General features: G+C 50.7%; 1 long non-coding RNA gene and 1 pseudogene across 1 annotated transcript; both read left to right on the forward strand.

Annotated features, from left to right (window-relative positions):
* The first annotated feature begins 16,049 nt into the window (after positions 1–16,049).
* On the forward strand, positions 16,050–17,385 carry LOC123100290 (uncharacterized; annotated as a pseudogene).
* Positions 17,386–18,501: 1,116 nt separating this feature from the next.
* Positions 18,502–19,976, forward strand: LOC123100291 (uncharacterized). Its single transcript, XR_006448384.1, has 2 exons — positions 18,502–18,837; positions 19,530–19,976. It is a non-coding gene; the product is annotated as an uncharacterized lncRNA (long non-coding RNA).

Below are 19,976 nucleotides of genomic sequence, written 5' to 3' on the forward strand. Positions count from 1 at the left end.
AATGTTGAGGATATAAACCTTAGAGTCACCCGTCCGGAGGGGCCGGGTTACTCATAATGGTCATCGCGTGAAGCCTGGCGCCAAGCTTGAAGACGGCGGGCCAAAGATGGGCTTAAGACCCGGAGATGGCTTAAGGCCCGTAGTTACAACCGCCATTATGGTAGAACTTGCAGTGTAAGGCAAGAATAGTTGAGAGTCCGAGCCGGACACTCTTATGAGCCGGCCGGGACTCTGAGAGCTGCTGGGCGTCAACCTCTCTATATAAAGGGACGACCCGGCGGCGGTTTAGGGACAAGGAAGATCTCATCGAGAGCCAGGCATAGCAATCAAGCTTCCTGGTCATCGAAACCATAAGCAATACCACCTCAACTGGACGTAGGCTTTTACCTTCACCGTAAGGGGCCGAATCAGTATAACCCCCGTGTTCCTTGTCCCGTTTAACCCCTTTAAGCTTCCTAGCTGCGATGGCTCCACGACTAAGTCCTAACTCGAAGACATCTGCCGTGACAATTCTACGACAGTTGGCGCCCATCGTGGGGCCAGCGCACGGTGGATTTGAGTTCTTGAAGGGCAGCTTCGAAGGGCTCAAGGGATACGCTGTGGGCCGGATGACCAAGAGTCGTCGCGGCAAGCTCTACATCGACGATGCAAACTGGGGCCCCGACGCCGGCTCAATTGAGTACGGGTACCGGGTCCCCTTCGGCGGAATTCATGTCTTCATTGGCAAGATTGGTGAGCCGGCCCCTGAGCCGGATTTCTGCGCCGATCTCATCGAGACGGCTCAGCGCGCGCGACCCGCCCGGGCCCTACCTGCCTTGAAGCATGTTTTTGTGGGATGTGTCCATGGAGGGCTCTCTGATGGATCTGAATCTGGTGAGGAGACGGCCGCCGGCTCTGACGGCGAGTCGTCCACAGATGAGTCAAACTCGTTGTATCAGATTCAAGATGGCAGGCTCAGGGGTTGTTCCGATGGTGACAGTATTCCGGACCCTTTTGAGCCGCCGAGCCGGGTTGGAATCTTCATGGCCGGTGCACAGCCTGTTCAGAACCCGGCCGCGGGGTCAGGAAACCCGGTACCCTCGCCGGCTCAGGTGCTTATGGATCTCACGGACAAGATGACGGCCCTGTTGACCGCCATGGTTGACCCGGCGGATCAAGCTCAGCATGACGCGGAGGTGGCGCGGTTAAAGTTAGATCTAGTGAAAGCCAAGGAGGATCTGGCGGCGGAAGGGATCAGGATGGCGGCGGAGAGGGCGGCTCTCGACGCCCAGACTCAGTTGATTCAGGCGCAGTCCTTCCGGCTCACGATGGATCAGAACGCGTCCAATGAGGTCATGAGAAGGAGGCATCAAAAGGCCCAATCTCGACTCCCTCGGGTCTACGATCCTCGAAACCTCTTCAACACGCCAGGTGCAGGGTCTAGTAACCCGCCGGAGATCATAGTGCCCGGGGCTGGAACACCTATTCAGCCACAGGTGATGGGGGCTCCCTGGGTGAACCCCGCCCCGCCTCAGTATGTGCCAATACCACCGGGTCATTATGCTAACCCGCTGGAAAACATGGTCGCCGTGGCAGCACGGCTGGCGGCTCTTCCAATTGACGGCGATTCTCCAACGGCTGTTGAAACCCGCCGGGTCAGAGAACTCCTTCAGACAGCGCTGGCGCAGCAAGAGGCATACTCTTACAGCCGGGACAGGATCCACTCAACCCCTCGTCCAGGCCGGAGCCCGAGTTATAGCAGACACATGGTCTCAGCGACCGGCTCAAGTAATGTCCGACGCCATGACTTGCCCCCTGGCCATGGCCCGGCTCATAACGGGGCCTTTCACGCAACAGACCAAGACATAGCGCGGCAAGAGGCGGAGCAGGTGCCTCAGTTGACGGCTTACCAGACACCCCCGGCTTATCTGACGACTTCCGTCGACGTGGGTATCTCTACGAGGACTGGAGGTGTCCCTTGTTTAGTGCCAGCTCTCCGCAATGAGCGTCTACCCAAGGATTTCAAAGGGCCTAGGAAGGTGCCTAATTACACGGCTGATTTACAACCCGGAGCTTGGATCGAGAGTTACGAGATGGCCATGGAATTGCTGGAGGTCAGTGAAGCGGCGATGGCCAAGTACTTCACCATGATGTTAGATGGGACTGCCCGCACTTGGTTGAAAGGGCTACCACCGAATTCCATCGGGTCTTGGGCTGAGCTGAAAGCCCGTTTCATCCAAAACTTCAAGGATACATGTAGGCAGTCCATGTCAATTGTGGATTTGACTAACTGTAAACAGCAGGAGGGTGAGTCTACGACACATTGGGTTCGCCGGGTCAAAGAGATCATACATTCATCTAATAAGATGGATGCCGGCTCTGCAGTCTTAATGTTGGAGCAGAATTGTCGTTTCCTGCCCCTGAAGATGAAACTCGGGCGGCTTAAGCGCGACTGCAATGATATGGGTACGCTAATGGCGGCTCTCGTCAAGTACGCCGACTCTGATAGTACCAAGGACCCCGCTTCAGATGATGAAAGGACAGGGAAGGGAAAGAAGAACGGCAATGGCAAGGGTCCTCAGCATAACCCGGGGAACCAAGGAGGTGGCAAGCGTAAGGCCGACGGCAGCCTAGAGTTCGTGGCCAACGCCAGCTCACAGGGTAATAACCAGCGACGCAAGGGGAGGCCACCTCCCTGAGCCGGCGGGTCAGGCCCGACGCTGGAGCAGTTGTTGAATGAGCCTTGTCCAAGGCATGGCTCTAGGGAGGAGCCAACTACTCATCTATGGAAGGATTGCGCAATCATGAAGGCCTTTAAGAATTCCAATGCCTTTAATGGCAACAATGGCCCGGGCGGCGGCTCAGGCGCTGGCGGTTTTCATGGCCCGGGTGGCGGCTCAAATCCTAATCCTCAGAACGGTCAAGGGGGCTTTAATCAGCAGTCTGGCCAGGGTCATCAACAGCAGCAGGGGGTTATCAGACCAATCCAAAGCAGCTTAACGGTGGACAGTATCACGTATTTACCACCAGTCTGTGTAAGCGAGATCAGAAGCTTCATAAGAGGGCTGTGAATGCTGTTGAGCCGGCGGTTCCACGCTATTTAAGATGGTCTGAGCAGCCTATTGTGTGGAGTAGGGAGGATCACCCTCCCCGGGTTGATAATCCGGGTCACTTGGCCCTGGTGGTGGCCCCTCAGGTGGGAGGATATAAGTTCACTAAGGTGCTCATGGATGGAGGCAGCAGCATCAACATCCTCTATTATGAGACTTTTCGTCGTATGGGGTTGATTGATAAGAACCTCAGCCAGTCCAATACTATTTTCCATGGTGTGGTGCCTGGTAAGTCGGCTTACCCAGTTGGTAAGATCGAGTTGGAAGTGGCCTTTGGGGACGAGTACAACTACAGGGTGGAAAAATTGACCTTTGAAGTGGTCAAGATAAGAAGTCCGTATCATGCCATATTTGGGCGGCCGTCTTACGCCAAGTTCATGGCACAGCCGTGTTACGTGTATTTGCAGCTTAAGATGCCGGGTCATAATGGGATCATCACGGTTCATGGCAGCCGGAAAGTGGCTTTGGAGTGTGAGGAAGGCGATGCGGCGTATGCAGAATCTGTTTGTGCAACAGAAGAGTTGAAATTTTACAAGGACAATGTCGACCCAACAGATATGACCTCTCTGAAAAAGCCGACTACGGAGCATGAGCCGGCAATGAAATTTAAGTCGGCTGATGAGACTAAACTTGTTGATTTTGTTCCAGGTGACTCATCTCAGCAGTTTAGCATCAGTGCCAATTTGGATCCGAAATAGGAAAGCGCGCTCATCGAGTTCATCCATGAGAACAGGGACATCTTTGCATGGAAGCCTTCTGACATGCCAGGTGTACCTAGAGAACTCGCTGAGCACACTCTCAATGTTGATCCGAAATTTAAGCCGGTCAGGCAATTCCTTCGGCGGTTTAATGAAGAGAGGCGGAAAGCCATCGGTGAAGAGGTGGCCCGGCTCTTGGCGGCCGGGTTTATTGTTGAAGTCTTTCACCCAGAGTGGTTAGCTAACCCGGTGCTCGTGCTCAAGAAGAATGGCACCTGGCGGATGTGTGTGGACTACACGGACTTAAACAAAGCATGTCCGGCTGATCCTTTTGCCCTTCCCCGTATTGATCAAATCATTGATGCTACGGCGGGTTGCGAGCGCTTAAGTTTCTTGGATGCTTATTCTGGATACCATCAGATTAAAATGGCAGTTAAGGACCAGGAGAAGACGGCGTTCATCACTCCCTTTGGAGCCTTCTGTTATGTGTCTATGCCTTTTGGACTCAAGAGTGCTTAGGCGACTTATCAGCGTTGCGTGCAGAACTGTCTTCATAACCAGATTGGGCGCAATGTTCATGCCTATGTGGATGATATTGTGGTTAAGTCCAGGGAGAAGGAAACCTTGATAGATGATCTGAGGGAAACCTTTGATAATCTCTGGGTCTACAAAATGATGCTTAACCCGGCCAGGTGTGTTTTTGGTGTTCCTGCAGGCAAGCTCTTGGGTTTCTTGGTTTCCAACAGAGGCATTGAAGCTAACCCGGAGAAGATCAAGGCAATCACCTCTCTGGCTAAGCCGGCGTGTATAAACGACGTCCAGCGCCTGGCGGGTCGCATTGCTGCTTTAAGCCAGTTTATAAGCCGTTTGGGTGAGAAGGCCATGCCATTGTACCAGTTGATGAAGAAAACTGATGACTTTGTCTGGAATGATGCTGCTAATACTGCTTTTGAGGATTTGAAGAGACAGCTGGCTGAGCCCCCAGTCCTCGCTGCTCCGGTTGACAAGGAGCCCTTATTACTGTATGTAGCTGCTAACACACGAGCCGTCAGTGTGGCTGTGGTGGTGGAGCGCAAGGAAGAGGGTAAAGAGTATCCGGTTCAGCGGCCGGTTTACTACGTCAGCGAAGTGCTCATCGAGTCCAAACAGCGATATCCACATTGGCAGAAGCTTGTTTATGGTGTGTTCATGGCAAGCCGGAAGCTTAAGCATTATTTCCAAGGTCACCCTATCACTGTGGTCAGTTCCGCTCCCCTTGGAGATATCATCCAAAACAGATAAGCCACAGGAAGAGTGGCTAAGTGGGCTATAGAGCTCGGGCCTCATGGTCTGAAATACGTACCATGCACTGCTGTTAAATCTCAAGCCTTGGTGGATTTCATCAACGATTGGACGGAGCTACAAGTGCCCGAAGAAAAGCCGGATAACACATATTGGACTATTCACTTCGACGGGTCCAGGCAATTGGAGGGCTCGGGGGCTGGAGTTGTATTATCTTCCCCTAAATGTAACAAGTTTCATTATGTGCTACGATTGATGTTTCCTTGCACTAACAATGCGGCTGAGTACGAGGCCTTGCTCCATGGTCTTCGGATGGCTAAGGAGATGAGCTTGAGCCGGGTAAGGTGCTTCGGCGACTCAGACTTAGTGGCTCAACAAGTATCAGGCAAGTGGGATTCCAAGGACCCTCTCATGGCGGCTTATCGCCGTGAAGTTGATGCCATTGCTGGACACTTTCAGGGTTACCAAGTAGAGCACATCGATCGCAGGAAGAACGAGGCGGCTGATGCATTAAGCCGGCTGGGCTCTCAGCGAAAGCCGGTGCCGCCTAATACTTTCCTGGACATCTTGCATAACCCTTCTGTTAAGGTACCTACAGAGGAAGATTTGGCTGTCCCTGACCCGGAGGCAAAGTTGGTGGCGGCTCTCCACATCACCCCGGACTGGACGGTACCTTACTTGGCTTACATGACCCGGGGAGAGTTGCCTGAGGATGAAACTTTGGCCAGACAAATAACCCGGCAGTCTAAGTCAATGGTTGTTATCGATGGTGAGCTGCATCGCCGTAGTGTTATGGGAGCGTTCCAGCGTTGTGTCTCCCCTGAGGAAGGTCAAGAAATCTTGCGTGAGATTCACGAAGGGGATTGCGGCCATCATGCCGGCTCAAAATCCCTTGTGGCCAAAGCTTTCCATCATGGCTTTTATTGGCTGACGGCTCATGCTGATGCGGAGGACTTGGTCAGTAAATGTGACGGTTGCCAGAGGTTCTCATGACGGGCTCATGTGCCGGCTCAAGAGCTGCGGATGATACCAATCACTTGGCCATTTACGGTCTGGGGGCTCGATATGGTTGGGCCATTTAAAAGGTCCAAGGACAAGAAGACCCACCTCTTGGTGGCAGTTGACAAATTCACAAAGTGGGTTGAAGCAGAGCCAGTTAGCAAGTGTGACGCAGCCACGACGGTTCAGTTCATAAAAAGGGTGATCTTTCACTTTGGTTTTCCACACAGCATTATAACTGACAATGGTACCAATCTGTCCAAGGGCGCCATGGAGGAGTTCTGTCAACGAGAGCATATTCGACTTGATGTTTCATCAATGGCTCACCCTCAATCCAATGGTCAAGCTGAGAGAGCTAATCAGGAGATTCTGAAAGGCATCAAGCCCCGGCTTTTGGTCCCTTTGCAACGGACGCCGGGTTGTTGGGTGGAGGAGTTACCCTCCGTGTTATGGAGCATCAATACTACTCCTAACAGGTCTACGGGTTACACGCTTTTCTTCATGGTTTATGGAGCGGAAGCAGTCCTCCCCAGTGACATCCGTCATGACTCGCCTCGAGTGGCGGCTTATGTTGAGGCGGATAATGAACAGGCGCGCCAAGATGCTCTTGACTTGTTGGACGAACAGCGTGATGTGGCAGCAGCTCGCTCAGCGATTTACCAACAACACCTGCGCCGTTATCACAGTCGCCGGGTTAAGTCTCGGGTCTTCCAGGAAGGTGATCTGGTGCTCCGGCTCATCCAAGATCAAACAGATGCGCACAAACTATCCCCGCCTTGGGAAGGACCCTTTGTGGTCAGCAAGAACTTGCACAACGGGTCATATTACCTCATTGACATTCGGGAGCACAAAGATTCACGCAAGTCGGAGGAGGAGACCCGTCGACCGTGGAACATAGCTCAGCTTCGGCCTTATTACACTTGAGCCACCGGCTCTCATAATGTACATATTTCTATAAGCCATGTATATATTATGATAAGCAATAAAGCAGGACCTCTGTCCTTTTTTCTCCTCCAAAGGTAAATGTGTTGTTTCCATTACAAGATCACATGGTAACTTGAAGGAGGATCCGGCTTATGATCGTATTCGAATCTAGCCGTACGCAATATAATCACTTGGGGGCTTCCTGTTCAAACATAGGTCGTATTCGAACCAAAGAGAACATAGCTGTCGATACCCATTTGATTGGCAAAGTGCCGAGCTCATTAGGGAGTTTTCTTTGATCATATTTGAATCATAGCTCAACCCCCTTTGGGAACCGACATGGATCGTATTCGAATCAGCGTCGTTAAACAACTCTTAAGATCATTTGGGGGCTTCCTGTTCAAACATGGGTCGTATTCGAACCAAAGAGAACATAGCTGTCGGTACCCTCCTGATCGGCATCGCCAAACCCACTGGGGGCTATATGATCGCATTCGAATCTTAGCTTAACCCCTTTGGGACGGGTCTCTGGTCGTATTCGAACCGGAAGCCCCTAAGTTTTGATTTTCTGATTTTCAACAAGTTCTTCTGGTTGTATCAACAGTGTACACGGCGGTTCTTATTCCGCCGGCTTAACTTTGATTCACAGTGCTAGTCGCACACAATCAGCATTATCAAGACTGGTAAACCGGAGTTGAGGTACCAACCTTATTATCCGGGTTATATAAACCGGAAGTGTACTTGAAGGCCTGTAAGTGTGTTATTACGGTTATATCAAGGACATAATTGAGGACCAGTCTTTCGTGACTTAGATTCATATTCCAGGTTATATGTATGAGACTATGATTCTCAGTGCGGTAAGCCGCCTAGAGACTTGTGATTTGTTTTTCTATGCAGGATAGTTAAAGACAGCTATTTGAGCTTAAGGAAAATGAATGATCAATTATGACCCGGAAGAATATAAGGAAGCAACTTCAATGGAATTAAGCATTCAACACGTGCACGATGGCACGACGAAGTTAAAATGTTGGTCCTATTCTATTACAAGACTCCCCGAGTCCAAAAGGGTGAAGCATTGTTTAATAAGCCGCCTAAAGAGTCAGGATGCTTGCCGGGTCGAAGCTTCCGGCTCATCCCTCTCCGCTCCTCCGGCTGTTCCCAAGACCTGGAAGGTTGACGATTTCCAGTCAATGCCGCTCAAAGCTTCAAATTGAGCTTCCTCGTCAATTAACCCGGCCGGGTCAATTTCCGGGGCAAAGGTGTGCTTACGAGTCGGCGGGACTAAGCTGATGGCTTCATAACGCGAAGTGGGGATCCTCTGATTCTCTGCATCGTAGCCCGGCTGGTACTTGGTCAGATCAGTGTCATTCCCAATCAGGGTGGCCACCGGGCGCACGATCTTCACACAGGCAGCAAAGTCCTTTTGGTCGAAGGGGGTGCCGTCTTCCTTCAAGCTGGGGTAACCAAGTGCAATGTCAGCCGGGTCTAGCTCTGGAAGGAAAGCCTTGGCCCGGCTCAGAGCAGCTATGGCTCCGGCTCTTGCAGAGGCCCGTCACAGCTCTTGGACACGCTGAGGAAGAACGGCAAGCCGGCGAAGTACTTCCGCCAGGTGAGTCGGAACCTCATTGGATAGGGCCACCACGGCCAAAGCGCGCTGTGACCCGGTGTAGAGTTGCTCCACCAGGGTGTACACGGCCTTCAGCTTGGTCAGCATGTTCTGATTGAGGTTGGCGATTCTGGGACCTGTTTAACAAAGTAAGATAAGCCGTTCTCAATGATGGGAGTTATGAGACATAAACACCGTAAACTTGTTCAAAGCCTGCAGAAGGACTTACCGAAGATTGCGGCAACCATTTGTGACACATGGCGTTTTAAGCCGGAGAGTTCGGCGGTTCTCTCCGTCAGAGCCTTCTCCGCCTGTTCGGCCCGGCTTACCAGAGCAGCCTTCTCTTCGGCCCAAGTCTTCCTTTCAGCTTCAAACTTCTTCTTCAGCTTCTCTTGAGCAGCAATGCTGGATTCAAATTTGGCGTTGGCCTTCCGGGTCTCAGTTTCCTGAGTCTTCAGGCGGTTCTTCAGCTCTGAGATATCAGCCTCGAATTTCTTGCAAGCAGCCTGCACAATTTCCGGGTTATAGTATGAACAGTTATTATGCAACTTTAAAGTCCCAAGCACTTTCCAAGCAAAGACACTTGGCACTTGGGGGCTAATGCATGTCGAAAGTTTCTATCTACAAAATTACCGGTTCATGAAAGTAAGCCAGAAATTAAGTCTACAACCTATTCTATCATAAGTAGTAGACTTGGGGGCTAGTATGGTAAAGATGACTGTGCGGTAAGCAATAGAGTGGTACCTCAGACTTCTGTTGTATCTGCTTCACCATATCAATCTCCAAGTCCCGGCTGCTGTGCACCTGATTGACATAGCCGGAGATGATCTCTCCAATGCTCAAGTCAGCATAGTTGGTGATGTCTAGCTTGGCCCTGCGGCGCTCTAGCAACTCTTCCTTGGCAGAGCACTTAGCCAGCGCAGTGGGTCTCCCCGGCTCGACAAACTCCGTCCGGGTAATTACCACGTCCGGGTCATCGGCCGGCTGAGCCGGGTTGGAGATTTCCGGGTTAGCAGAAGTCTCTGTGATTGGCTCGTCGGTTGGAGCGGTGGCTTCAGGAGCAGAGGCAGCTGGCGGCTCTTGAGCTGAAACCTCCGGCTCAGTCACGGCCGGCTCTTCGACTGGCTTATTCTTCTTTGCTCTTTTACTGAGCTTTGCTTGAGCACTGAAAGGATACAAGGTTAGTACAAAAGTATGAGTAAAGATAAGCACAACAAGAGATGATCATCATTACCCGGGTACGGTCTTGAAAGCCGGCAGATTCGATTGCATCGAGTCACCAGAGGAAGGTGAAGTTTCCTGATAATTTGAATCAGAAGAATTGAGCGGTTGACGTATGACTCCCGCCAAAGGATGAAAAGGATATAAGTTGGAGATAACCTCGGTCCGGCGCTTCCTTGACGCTTCAGGTAAGCCGGAGGAGAGGTCTGCATCCTTGTTGGTCCGGGTGTGCCGCCGGCTCTCATGAATCTGTTGCTTCAAAAGAAATTGAGGATCTTGATAAGCTAAAGGATGTGAAAATCTTACTTTCCGGGTTACTCTTCGGACTTTCAGCCTTGGCAAGGGCTCCGAGTCGGAGGAAAGTGTCATTACCTCTTCAGTCACCGGGTTACTTGCTCCGGTGTCATCCTGCTGATGATCAGTATCAATAAGGTGGACAGGAATAAACAAGAAATACAACAAGAGCTTACAGGTTCAGGGGTTACCTCTGACTCGGAGCTGTCACTTAGTTGAAGCAGCTCTGAGGCAGTAGGCCTGCTTCCCTTCTTGCGGGGAGCGGCTCTCCTGGCGGCTTTCTTAGCTTTTCTGGCTTTTTTAGCCGCCTCATGGTCATACTTGACCTTCCAGAATTTATCATCAGCCTGAAAAATACAATGAAGCCTTCTTAAGGTTCAGATGAAAACTATCTAAGGAGAAAATAAGATGTTCAGATCAGCGGCTTACCGCTGGGGCCGGGTTGGTCTTGCAGAAGGGGTTTAAGCCGGTCCTCCCGCAGTCTGCCAAGCTCTCATTCAAGAGGGCCTTGGTCATGTCGTCAACAACGTCTTCAGGAAGATCGTTGCGGCTGTGTCGCAGGGGGTCATCTTTCCGGCCCGTGTAATCACACATTAAGCCGGGGCGGCGGCTCAAGGGGATCACCCGCCACGAGATCCAGACCCGGACCAGATCAATGCCGTTGAGGCCATTTCCCAGGAGAGCCTTAATTTTGTTGATGGTGGGGATCAGAGGTTGGCGCTCGGCTTGAGTCAGCTTATCCGGCAGAGAGTGATTTGGCTCCAGACGCAGGGCACGAAAGCCGGGCAGCGGGCTCTCGTCAGCCGGAGAAGTGTCCTGACAATAAAACCACGTCTGGTTCCAATCCTTCGGATGGCTTGGCGGCTCAGCATAAGGAAAGAGGCAGTCTCTCCGGCGTTGAATGGAGATTCCACCAAGTGCCAGGCTCGGCCCGTTGGCACACTCGTTTTGACGGTTCAGATAAAAAAGCTCTCTGAAGAGCAGCAGGCTGGGCTCTTCTCCAAGATAGACTTCGCAGAATACTTGGAAGTTGCATATATTTGACACAGAGTTGGGTCCTATGTCTTGTGGCCGCAGATCAAAGAAATTCAGCACATCTCTAAAGAATTTTGAGCCGGGCGGTGCGAAGCCCCGGCTCATGTGATCAGCAAAAATCACTACCTCACCCTCCCTTGGTTGCAGTCTCTCCTCTGACGGGTCAGGGGCACGGTAAGACATGACATCCTTCTTGGGCAGGTAACCCGTCTTTACAAATTCAGCTAAGGTATCGTTGGTGACGTTGGACCTCATCCAGTTGCACGTAATGGGTGCTTTGGGAGCTTTGGGAGGCATTGTGAAAGAGGAAGCCTATGACAAAAGGAACATGTCCGGTTCAATTATAAGCCGGCAGATGTTTACAGTTTAAATACTCAAATGGCGGCTTATGAGAGGGGCCTAATGACATATGGTTAAGTACATCGGGTTATCTAAGCCGCTGCAAGTATCGTGAGCAATTCAAATTGTCTACGGCTTTATCATAAATGAGCCGGAAAATTCATGGCGCATGGCTTCTTTTGAGCCGGAAACATAAGCCGCCATAGCTCAGCAGAGGCAATTTTTTACTAAGTCTGGTGAAAACAAGTTTCACAGATCGCAGTAAATATTTTGGATCAAACGGTTGGCTAAAGAGAAAAAATTTCTAGACCTAGAACTGACGCAGAAGAAGTCCATGGATTCAGAATGGGATCTTCTTTCAAACAAAGGGGATCTACTAGTGTTAAAATGGATGAGCAACAACTACCGCAGGAGTTCTGTGCTAATCTTGGATCGAAACGTAGCCATAGTGGCAGAACTACAGGGAACTTGCGAAGAACTTACGAAGAACAGCGAAGAACGGCGAAGAACAGTGGAACCCTAATGTGGATCTACGGTGGAGAGGTGCAGGGACTTACAGGTGCGGAGTTACGGCGGAGATCCGTCGCGTTTCTCTGGTCAAGTCAGGGTGATGCAGCGGCCTGAGTTGGTGAAGATGAAGAAACCCGCGGCGGCGGCGGCGACGGAGCTCGGGCGGAAGCACAGTGGCGAGAGGAAGAAGAAGATGGAGGCGACAAGTGGCACGAGGCTCATGGGCCGGGCTACTTATAAGGGGAAGCTCATAAGTGGGCGCGAGAAACGAGGAGGCCACGGCGTGGTTATCTCGCCATAAAAACGCCTCGATTTTCGGGACGGCAATTAAAGATAAGATCCGTTGCGGATATGGTGGAGTAAAAAATGGACTTAATGGAAGATGACGTCACGGCGGGTTACCCGGAATCCAGAAGATGACGTCACGATGGGTTATAACCTTTACACAATTGTAAGCCGGAGATTTTCTATCGAAAGGATTGAAGATTGACATGAGCCGGCTCAAATCAATCTGGGGCCTAATGTTGAGGATATAAACCTTAGAGTCACCCGCCCGGAGGGGCCGGGTTACTCATAATGGTCATCGCGTGAAGCCCGGCGCCAAGCTTGAAGACGGCGGGCCAAAGATGGGCTTAAGACCCGGAGATGGCTTAAGGCCCGTAGTTACAACCGCCATTATGGTAGAACTTGCAGTGTAAGGCAAGAATAGTTGAGAGTCCGAGCCGGACACTCTTATGAGCCGGCCGGGACTCTGAGAGCTGCTGGGCGTCAACCTCTCTATATAAAGGGACGACCCGGCGGCGGTTTAGGGACAAGGAAGATCTCATCGAGAGCCAGGCATAGCAATCAAGCTCCCTGGTCATCGAAACCATAAGCAATACCACCTCAACTGGACGTAGGCTTTTACCTTCACCGTAAGGGGCCGAACCAGTATAACCCCGTGTTCCTTGTCCCGTTTAACCCCTTTAAGCTTCCTAGCTGCGATGGCTCCACGACTAAGTCCTAACTCGAGGACATCTGCCGTGACAATTCCACGACAGGCAATGTTTATCGCCAGCCATGGCATTAGAGTTGGAGTATAGACTGGGTGTTTATCGCCAGCCATGGCATTAGAGTTGGAGTATAGACTGGGTGCGGCAGCGTGTCAGGGGGGAAGGAAAAACTGAGTTCCCGTTGAAGAATGGTTTAATCACCACCATATTCTTTGTATTTAACCTATAACCATATTCTTTTGTACCATGACAAATAATCGGAGTGTTTGAGTACACAAGGCACAATATGTGTTTTGCTACTGGTTTGGAGTTCCATCTTTGTGTTCTTTGTATTTGTAATGCAGAGCTGACAAATACCGAAATGACATAGAGAAAACATGTCAAGTACTATAAGTTAAATCCACAGCTTGAAAACAAAGCAAGACAAAAATCTGATGCCGATAATAGATTAAATTCATGTCCTAAATATGGAACCTTGGCCTTTCAGTCTTATTGTCTTACTCTGATCACGAAGTTGAATGCTGCTGTTAGAGGTAGGTCTGCTACAGGCTCAATTGTTGCAGCGATCAAATCGCTGGCTAGTAGCTTTTCTTCTGTTTCTTTTGTTCATGTAAGCCATAGTGCTAATGAGGTGGCTCATATGTTTGGCTAGATCGAGTGAACGCTCCTCATTCGGTGTATCGCCGTTGTATCCCTAGTGGCCTAGTTGTATGCATAAACTTGTAAACTTTGAATGTTTGTGTGAATAATTAGCCATCTTTGATAAAATAAAATATGGACAAGCTACCATCCGTATCCAAATGCGCGTTCCTATTTTTCTTTTTGAGTATTTATAGAATTTAGATTTAAATTTTCTGAGATGGCAGCCACACGCTGTTGTACGATTTAGATGAATTTCGACTTTTATGAGATCATCCCAAAAGGGCAGCTAATATTTCTCACCAAGTTATGAAATTTTGTGTTGGTTTCGCTATTTCCTCTAGCAGCTGATAAATAACCTTTCTAGGAGTTAACTGAGAAATGCTCTCTCCGTTTCATAATATAAGAGCGTTTTTGGCACTAGTAGGGAATATCAAATAACAATTATCTCTAAGTCTGATGAGCCACACTCACTTTGTTCTGGTACTCACATTCAGACACTTGTCGGGTTTCCCCCTTTTCCGAAAAAAGGAAAAAAAATCACACACATTTTTTTAGGAACAAAAATAAATCACACGCATGAGTATACTTAACACGAATATATTTTTGGGAAACGTTTGGGGCCGGGGCACCGGCCGAAGCTTCGGCCGGTCCAGTCCACGCGCGCACGCCGCGACCCAGTCGCGAGCAACCACGTGGCGCTGCGGATCTCGCGAATCTCGCCTCATTCCTGTCTCGCAGCTCCGCGGATCTCGCCCCCATCCTCATCTCCTGCAGCGCCGGCGCCCACATCTCGCCGTCGGTCATGGAAGGTCGAATCCCCCGCGCGTCCATGGATGTAGATCTCACCCCGCCATGCTTTACAGCCCGTTTCGCCATTGGATGCAGCCAGTTGACCAATCCCCATCCCCGGCGGTTGCAACTCCCACACGTCTCGTGCTTCTGCCTCGCCGACGACGAGCCGGGCGGCGATGGTCGACACCGGAGGCTTCTGCAGAATCGTCGCACCCCCATCATGTTGCAACCGTTTAAAAAAAAGCTTCATCCCCCTAGATGAAAAGCTTCAACCGGATGTAGAGAAAGCTACAAGCGCTCAGCGCCATCGCCAGAAAGCTACAACCGTTGACATGAAATGCTACATCCTTCGATTAAAAAAGCTTCAACCGAAACGACACAAAAAGCCTTGACCAAGTGCTGCTAAAAAGAAAATAGCTACAACTTTTGGTAGAAAAGCTTCAACGGTTGTTGGAAAAAGCTGCAACCATTGAGAGAGAAAGCTACAACTAGACACTATGAAAATAAGAAAGCTTCAACCAGCGACGGTTGGAGGTGGAAGAAGATGATAAAATGCTGCAGTTTTGCTACATGCTTCAACCGGCATAGATTTTTGCTACAACTGGCATAGCATTTTGCTACAACTAGCGTCACGTTTTGCTACAACACACAGCCGGCGTCGCGGTTTTGCTACAACTAGCATCGTTTTTTGCTACAACCGGCATAATGTTTTGCTACATCCATCACGGCGAGCTGCGACCCAGCACGGGTTTCTGTGAATTCCGGCGGCGAGATCCAGCACGGGGGGCAGGGGCGGATGCTGCAACCGGTCGCCGGCGAGCTGCTACGGGCTCGCGGCGAGCTGCAACCTCGACCGGCCGTAACGGAGCTCGAGCCCAAATCCATGGCGGCAAGGAGGTCATGACGTATGTAAGACATGATTGAAGCAATCCCAAGGCGGCTTGATAGGTGAGGGAGCCCCTCGTCGACGTGATTCGGACGCGGGGAACGAATAACAGGCGGATCTAGCCGCCGCCGCCGCGGATCGAGGACGGGCAGTCGCGGGGGGATCCAGCTCCCCTGTTTTCCTTGCTGTGGCTGTTCGTACACGGTCGCAACAAAACTGTTCTTTTTTGCTGCAACGGTTGCTTAAGTCCGTGTATGCGCGCAGATCTAACGACCGCATCGGACGGCTGGGCCTCGACCGGCCCAACTGTTGGGTCGGTGCGCCGGCGCAGATCGCTGCCCTATATTTTTTCCCTAGTGGAACAGGAGTTTCTTAAGGCCCATGGATAATCCTTGTTTTTGTTTTACCATTTTCTGCTTAGATAGGATTTACCATTTCTAATTCTTTCTACTTTTTTTCTACAGTAGTTTCTTTAGGATTATCTGTTATAGTTTTGCCTTGGCTATTGCATCTTTTTTTAGCAACATTTTTTTTAGAAACACCAGTAATTTTATTTATACTCATAACGATTACAGGTGTACTGATTTAGATTTAAAATACAAAAAATATAAAGTAACTCCTATGACCAAAAATCACAATGAAATCTTTTGGAAACATCAATTTTTGTTAGAAGAAATACTCCAAACACTTCGGTAAACAGGCTGCAATTGGACCGAGAGGAGCAGTCAGCCCATTCCCATAGCCACACGAGCTCTCTCTCTCTCTCAAGAAGACCTAGACGCGGCAGCTCAAAAAACAAAAAGACTAGCTAGACGCGGCGGCGCCCCAGTCGAGCTCCACTGCCAAATGCGCCCCCCAAATCCCTCGACAAAATCCCCAATCCTCATGGCGCCGAGCCTGCCTCCGCCGCGACGCCGCCGCCGCCGGACGCCGTCGGTGGTCGACAACGCCATGCGCCAGATCTTCCTGCGCCTACCGGCGGACGACCCCGGGAGCCTCGTCCGCGCCGCCGCCGTCTGCAGGCGCTGGTGCCGCATCCTCTCCGACGCCGCCTTCGCCCGCGACTACCGCGCGTTCCGGCGGGCGCCGCCCATGCTGGGCTTCCTCCACAACGAACGCCACCGGGAGTACAAACGAGTCAGCTATTGGATCTCCCACTTCGTCTCCACCGCCACCTTCAGCCCGCCGGCGTTCAAGGACCTCGAGGACCACCAAGTTCTCGACTCCCGGCACGGCCTCGTCCTCCTCCACGAAACGGGTGACGACTTTGTTGTCTACGACCTCGTCACCCACGACGACTGGGAAGTTCACGCAGACCCCAAGTGCCACGGCATCATGTGGTGGGAGGGCGACGATCCTGCGTACAAGGGCATACGCTGTAATGCGGCAGTGCTTTGTGACAAGGACCTATGTGACCACCTCGACTGCCATGGCGGTCCTTTCCTCGTGGCCTTGGTGGGCTCCAACAATGCAGAAGGTTCAATGGCCCTCGCTACCGTCTACTCATCAAAGACTGGTGAGTGGAGCGACATGATCTCTGTTCATGTCCATGAACCGGATTTAATCTATGACAGGGCGCACAGTGCTGTTGTGGCCAATAAGGTCTATGTCCCCTGTGTGGAGAGTACCTCTGTCTTGGAGTACAACATTGGTGAGCAAGAACTATCAGTGATCAGTGTGCCATATGAGGACCAGGACGAGAGCCAGCGTTACGTCTACCTCATGGGGGTGGAGGACGGTATGCTGCTGTTTGCGTCTGTGATGAAGCATAGACTCTATCTATGGTCAATGGAGGCTGGTCCCAGCGGAGCTGCAGGATGGGCGCGGCGCAGGTTCATCGAGCTCAAACCATTCTGCAGGATGGACTCCCTCGTTCTGTCCTCCTGGACGATTCGACTGTGTCAGCGGTTGGTTTTGCGGAAGGTGTTGGTGTCATCTTCGTGAGTACACAATCTGGGTTGTACACAATTGAGCTCAGTTCAAGACGATGCAACCAGGTAAATGTAGAGGGACACATCGAAAAGGCCATGCCCTACATGAGCTTCTACATTGGAGGTACAGACTAGCAAACACTGAACACACCACTTACTTAGATTACAGTGTTTATGCTTGTAGCTTAGATTGTTGAATAATTTAAGTCTGAGAGCTCCCAATGCTGTATGTGATTCCTAAACGTTGATGCGTATGTACAGTCTTTTCTTTCAATTTTTCTGCATAACTAGATGGATATCTGTATGTAGGCCTGCTCGGGTTTTTTTCTTCCGGTTTCTGGGTGATCTGTAGAGATGTAGGAACCCATCCTTTGTGCGGCTATACTATTCAGGTGTTGAGGCGTGCTGCAGACCTGGGTGATTGTAGGCAACAGTAGCTCGTGATTTTTCATTCCATGTTGTCTTTTTTTTTAAACAAGTGTTGTCTTTGTGTTGAACTGTTGATACAAGCCAGAGAAAAAGATACAGTAGCTGTAAGGAATTGGCAGATTAACTAGCAGCTGACCAGCAAATTTCACGGTGAATGTATAGTTGGTGATTTATGATTCGTTGGCTGCAGTAGTATATATGTTGCATTGTTTCGGCTTTACAAGTCGGTTAACCTTAGTCAAAGATTTGCTCATCAGGTCCCAAGGGCAACTCTAGCACAGTCGTCATATCCACCCAAACTGCATAATAACTGCCATATGGAGCACGGACCACAAAAAAACAGTTCTAATAGAGTAGCCATTCACCACTCAATCGGCTTATTTTTGGGAGCTCCCTCCATAAAATGGCCGCCCAGCTTCCATATTTGGATGCCATGGAGGCCTCGTTCAGAGCTCGCTCCAAATCCAACTACCAGCGGGGGAGGGAAGTTTCATCTTCTTCCTCCTTGCACCCCCGCCAGGTTTTGAAGCTCTCTACGGCCATTACGCGCACCACCTCGCACAGATAATCTACGGCGAGGGAGGGACTGACCGCTAACCACCTGCCATATTAATGGCGCGCCGCTCCCTTGGATTCCTGTGGCCGCCCGTCAGATGGTTGCCATGCGGCATCATCTCTTGGCTTTCTTGTGAGTCCGGGATGTATGTGAGTAGCACGGCCACGTGTTCCTCATCAGGAAGCGCGTCCCTTGATGGCCGCCCACCTCCCCAACTGCCCCCTTAATGGCGCCCGCGGCGGTCTATAGAAGACCGGCGCCCGCGGCGGTCTCTGGCTTATCCTTTCCACTCTCCGCGCCCCCTAGTTCCCTCTCGCCCGCCTCCAATCCACCACTTCCTCGTCAATGTAGCAACGGAAGGAGCTCCCCCTCATCTTCAGTTTTGGGATGAGGAGAAGCAGAAGAAGCCAGATCCCCTGGCTCCCGTTTGGAACTTGTATGACGTGTCCATGGGCGAGGGCCAGAAGCAGGACGTGGAAAAGGACGTGCCGAGGCCCGCAATGCCGCCGACGCATGGCCGGCCTGGGACGAGAGCGTCGAGGCGAGTTTTCGGGCCATCGACGCCAGTATTCCATGCCGCCCCCGCTGGGGAATCCAGCCGTGGCGGCAACTGGTTAGCTAATTAGTTTAATTAATTACTAGTTGTTCTATGAATGTAAGTCGCAATGTGACTTATTTTCCGCCGGAATGAAACCAATGCTTCAAGTGACGAGGAGGAAGAGATTGAGGTCTATGGTCATTTTGATTACATGGGGCATTTGGAGAGAAAGAAACAGCAGGGTTTTTGACAAAAACTTAGCCATGTCCAGCAATTGTTAGATCAGATCATGGCTGATGCTAGACAGTGGGCGTTAGCTAGTTCTGGCCGCTTTCCTTCGTAGATGATCAGGTCGGTTGCTGGGTCATCTTGCTTGTTCTTTTAGTCTTTTGGTCGTTTTTGAGTTAGAATGTAAAGGAAAAGATTGGCAAGGGCAGTTTGCTGTGATGAGAGCTTTGCCGTGAGCCAAGAGATATATATCAGGCACCCAAACCTCCTTGTGGTGTTTTGGATAGGATAACCCAGTCCCATGTATGCACTAGGCACTTGCCCGCGAGCCTGCCCAAATGAATGAGATAATTTCATCATATTGTGAACCTCCAACATTGCAGTAGTTCAAGGTCGAATCATGTTGTGCTGTGGATGCGTCCTGCTTTAGCTTTATTGACTTGGACCGCTACAATTGAAATTATTTTGAGGGGCAAAGTGCGCTCTTCTTCTGCTCATCACATCATCTTACTAAACCCTGTGTTCTTACTGTGGTGCAGAACGGGGACTGTTGGACTAAGCTTCACGCACAGTTGTTGATGCTTCACGTAAGAATGGCGTCAAGATGATGGATCTGTTTACTTTTGCCACCCAGGAAGAATTTGAAGTGAAGTTCGGCGCCTTTTGTTGTTGTTTGTGTGTTTGGGCGGTTTGATCTGGGTGGATGTGCGCTTGTTCAATTTGTGCTCGGGCCAAGACTTTACTTCGTTCGTCTGAGTTTGTGTGTACCGTGTGTAACCCCAACTGGGAAGTTATGTTTTACCTAGCGAACCAAGTTAATGTATTTGTATTAGTAGAAGGCATGCATGAACATGATCTGTGGTGACAGTAACTTATGACGGTAGACTTCAGTGGTTGAATTCGAAGCCTGAGTGTTGCGGTAGCAAGTGCACAGCCGCCAACATAATGCAGCCGTGCTTATCGCCGGCCACGGCATAATAACGGTA

The sequence above is a fragment of the Triticum aestivum genome, chromosome 4D (genome assembly GCF_018294505.1).
Source record: "Triticum aestivum cultivar Chinese Spring chromosome 4D, IWGSC CS RefSeq v2.1, whole genome shotgun sequence".
Taxonomy (NCBI): domain Eukaryota; kingdom Viridiplantae; phylum Streptophyta; class Magnoliopsida; order Poales; family Poaceae; genus Triticum; species Triticum aestivum.